The sequence below is a fragment of the Ipomoea nil genome, unplaced genomic scaffold (assembly GCF_001879475.1).
Source record: "Ipomoea nil cultivar Tokyo-kokei standard unplaced genomic scaffold, Asagao_1.1 scaffold3195, whole genome shotgun sequence".
NCBI lineage: Eukaryota > Viridiplantae > Streptophyta > Magnoliopsida > Solanales > Convolvulaceae > Ipomoea > Ipomoea nil.
In genome coordinates, this window is record NW_017619623.1 from 2,642,071 (window position 1) to 2,647,076 (window position 5,006).

At 37.2% G+C, this 5,006-nt stretch overlaps 1 pseudogene; it reads left to right on the forward strand.

Annotated features, from left to right (window-relative positions):
* Positions 1 to 982: 982 nt before the first annotated feature.
* On the forward strand, positions 983 to 1,917 carry LOC109168250 (annotated as a pseudogene).
* Positions 1,918 to 5,006: the final 3,089 nt, after the last annotated feature.

Genomic DNA, 5,006 nt, shown 5'->3' on the forward strand with positions numbered 1-5,006 from the left:
TAAGTGTATATCGACGCAAACTTGAGTTTTTGAGTTTTTTTTTTTTTGTTTTTTTTTTCAACTATTTATTTTGTACGCGATTCTATATAACCTTTAAGGTGCGTCTATCTAACATTTAAGGTGCGTGAAAATATATCTTAATGTGCTTCATTTACATAACAAAAGAATTTTATGTCAAAACTAGAGGAGTTTCTTGACTTTAATACCAGCCTTTTCCATGTTTTCCGGAGACAAATCATTGATTTCAGCAGTTAAAATTGTTGTAATGTATTTCACCCTGAGCTTTTCAAGATCTAATGTGTTTTCTTTATTGATGTCACTTTGAAAACCAGTCACTCCAGTCCCCGTGTATGTTTCTATGTGGTGCATTGTAAATACGCCACAATCATCTTTGTTCTTTTCATTCCTCCAATTCATCAGCATTTTTTGGGGGGTAACCTTTTTAAGTCTTTTTTCATCACCGTATAACTTCTTTTGGTTCAAATATCTAACAAAGTAGTCTCTCTGCAAATCAATAGAAAACCATAAAAAACAAAAAATTACACTTCATAAAATGATTTAAAAAGTGTGATTCAGTACTTACCAAAAGACCAGGAATATCGCCATATTTGTCAACACTAGAACCGCCAACAGAAGAATTGTCAATTATGTCTATTCATGGATAACAAACATTCAAATCAATGCATATGACATATATGGAGTAAATTACCTAAACGGTCCCTTGACTATGTTAATTTCACCTTTTCGGTCCTAGTCATTTTGACTTGGCTAATTTCATCCTTAGACTATCAAATTTTTAACCATTTTGATCCTTCGGTTATTTAATGCACCAAACTTCCGGCAAGTATAAGGGTAATTAAGTAATTTTATTATAATAAATCGTTTGTCAAAATCCCACAACGGCATCAACATTGTCTCTGAGCATGTCGTCACTTCCATCAGTGCACCGCCTTCACATGGCGGCTGCTGCTGGAGGAGAAGCATGAGTTTCTCATTCACACTCACCGTCATTGGCTCCTCCCTTGATTTTATTAGAAAAGGCCATCGAGATTCGTTGGAAAAGCAAAGATCGCCTACTATACACCAACTCTGGCAGCAGATCTCTGGACTCCCGCGGCCACCCCTGGGAAGCAATTCTGTTAAAAGACCTTGGCAGTTTTGAGACATTTGCCATGGACTCCCAAATAAAGGAAGAAATCATGGCCGATATCAAGGATTTTGCGAATGGTTAAGCCTTTTAACAGAGGATCGGATGATCTTGGAAAAGGGATTACCTTCTCTACAGCCCACCTGGCACTACAAGTCCAGTATGCTCACAGAGATCCATGCCAATTTCCAACTCCAAAATCTAATTATGAAGACAAGCGCCAAATCCGTCATAGTAATTAAGGACATTATATGCTCCATCAACCTCGCCAATAGAAAGAAAATTAAACCAATAATTATGGCAAGACATGATAGAACGACACCACTGCCCGCTTCTACTCCTCCACTTCCGGTACCAATAATGCCTGTGACGATGGAACCACCAACACCATCACCCTCTCCAAAGACAGATTGTGGTCCTGCTACGGTAGCGAAAGGATTTTCGTGTTCACTACCAACCATGTCGAGAAACTCGATCTCGCATTGCTGCGCATGGGGAATGAACAAGCACATCCACATGAGCTACTATACTTTTTCGGCCCTCAAAATCCTCCTAAAAAACTTAGGCTACGACGACACCAATGTAGAGAACAACCTCTCCAACGAGCTAAAGGATGTAATTGAGGCGGTGGAGATGATGCCGGCGTACATCAATCAGGTGATAATAAAGAATAGGAGAAATAAGATGGCGACAATGGGGAATTAGTGCAGATTTTGAGAGGGAGAGCAGAGATGAACAGTGAGCTTCCAATAATATCCCTAAAAAGTTGACTTCTAAGTTGCCTGAGGACCAAAATAGTTAAAAAAAAATTAATAGTCCAAGGATGTAATTAGTCAAATCAAAATGACTAGGACCAAAAAGGTGAAATCAACATAGTCGAGGGACCATTTTGGTAATTTACTCGACATATATGTGATCACTTGCAATGACTGAGAAAAAGAACTGCATTTTGGAAATGTTAGTACAGAGAAATGATAAATAAAAATGTTATGTCAACATTTAGAATGTAATTTACCAAATCAGATTTCATAGGTTCCCCATCAATAGTGTCAATATCATGATTAACACTGTCTTCAAACTTTGCATACAATTGATCAGTACTGAGTTCGGCTGGTTTATACACAATAGAAGATGCCTACAAGATTATGATCATTAGATTTTAATTATACAATTAATTAATAGTTCATGTTATTCTATTGACTTAGGTGTGTGAAACTATATATTAATTTGTGTTTTTTCTAAATGAACAAGTTCATAATTACAGCAGCAATGTTGTATGTGCATCAAGATATTTGTTAATGTGCATGAAACTATAAATCGATAATAAAATAACTTACAACTGGGGTTGTTGAGAAAAAGAATCTTTTTTTTTTGTTAGAAAACCTAGAGTTGTAGGTCTCCAGGTTATTTAGAATTAAAGCCCAAGTATCCAACACACCAGCTTCCACATGTTCTCCCTTCCTCAACGACCTCAACTGGAGCATCATTAAATGTTTCTCCCCATGTTTAAAAACAAACTCATACCTACAAAATATTCAGATATAAAGTAAAAAATAAAAATAAATAAATAAATAAATAAGTGAACTTAACGGGTACAATTAATATACAACAGATAGGAATTTCAAGTATAACTTACAAATTCGTATCATTGGCGTTATTAACCCAATTGTTGAACGCCTTCTCATTCGGAGTGTAGGTGCAATCAAGTTCAATTTTCTTTCAAAGTACGGAGACAGCAGTGCATCTAACCTTTTTCTTGTTTTATGGTGTCTTTGTAATTCCCCTTCAACAGGTGGTGTTGTTTCTTTTCTAGCCCTTTTGGAAGCTACTGGTACTTCTACTTAGTTAGATATTTTAGAGTCTGTTTGTACAACAACATCAGAATCTATTTGCAAAATAGCAGAATCCTGTAACACTGGGGCTGCTGTTTCTTCTAATTTTTCACACACCTCAGAGAGTGCTTGTCCAGTAGCATCAGAAGAGACCTGAGCAAGGACAATTGCAGCTTCTTCAACCTCTGTTTCCTTTGTATTCTGAACCTTCTGTGTTTAAATTTCTGTGGCAAGGGTAGCTTCTTTAACATCTGCTTTGTTTCTACTTTCAACCTGCTGCTCTTCGTCATCAGATTTAACTTTCTCACTCTCGTTTGAAGCATCATGTTGATAATCTTCAACAGAGTAGCAAGCAACAATATTAAAAGCTCTTCCGAAATGCTTTTTTGTCTCTGTGCTTCTATTGGACTGGCAGTGACATTGGCGGTCACTGTAACACTATGAGTGTGGTTGCGAATGGGGCTTGGGCTTGGGGTATGCAAAAGGTTGAAACTGGGACAGTCAAATAACTATTCTTCCAAATACTCCTTCCTCTTTTGTATTCCAAGGTCGATTGCAATATATGTTTGTGGATTGTCCCAGAAAGAGTCTTGGCTGCTAAACGCTTCTCGCTCTTCTTGTGAGAGAGGTGATTCCACCCCTGGAATTACAGGACTGAGTGCCTTTATTAGCCACTGAATGCAGGTTCTTTATATTCTGATTTTTTTCAATCATTGATGGTGCTTTCATGGAGTAATCAACTAGCTTCACCATCTCAGCACTAAACCTTTCCAGAGTCTGTGCATAGCCAGTGCAGTATTCCTGTTGTAAGAAATAATGTGCGTACGATTAGTACTTGTTGTGTGTGTATTTAAATCTTAGAGAGCATCAATGTTACTCACAACTAACAAACCTTATGGTGCGTGATGACAATACTTAATGTGTGTATAGTTATAACATAATATGCGTACAATTGAAACTTAATGTCAGTGAAAATGATACAATATGTGTGTGATGGTAAAACTTAATATGCGTTCTAATTATACACTAATAAAACTGAAGATAGTTTGAATAAAATTAAACAAACATTATAGAATGAAGAACACACCTGCACGTTTTCAAGCGGCTCATGTTCGACTTCAGCCAGTCTATAACCTTCAACACTAAGAATAGGTGGTAATGCTCGTTGATCATTACAAGCCACTTCTTCCTAACCTTGTTGATCATTACAATCTACTCCTTCCATATCTTGTTGATCATTACAACCTAATTCTTCAAAATCTTGTCGAGTGTCACAAATTTCAGATTACGTTTCTGAATTCTGCCTCGTCCAAAACTACCAGCCTTAAACTCTTCCATCTCTCGGTCCTTTAAATGTTTAGTTATCCAGCCTATCATGGCTGGAAGATCCCTACGAATAGGGCGTTGGAATTGAAGCAGAACACGATAAACATAATGTACTTGAATACAAATGAAAAGCGTTAGCAACATAATCTCATATCTATTGCATTTTACATAAAATAAATACGTATTAAAATTTACAAGCATGAACATGAGAGAACTAGGGAAATAACCAGTAGGTGTGTTTTTCCAAACCACTACTGCAGTATTCAATCACCGTAGAAGGAAGCAACTCCAATTGAAATCCCAAATTTTTGTCACATCATTCAACACCTCTAAGATACGTGGCCCAACATATCCACTTTTTGGGCCATCTATGTACATAGAAGTCAGTATGACCATGAAATGGATTTTGAACCATTCCCCCCCATAAGTGCATTTCGCCATTGCTGAAATAGCTTCACCATACAGAACTGCGGTTGGGTTCTTGGGTTGAACTTTCTCCTTCCAATCTACGAATAAAGGAAGAGTAGGAGATAATCGATCTTTCTGGTATACAGTTTCAAGGGGTCCCCTAGGGAAGCCTAAAGCTGCTTCCACATCATCTTCAGTTACGTCAAGCTTAAAACTAGAATACAATGTCAATCTATCATCCATTCCATCATAGTTTTGGAGCATCCAATAGCATAAGCGTATTGGGAATTCTG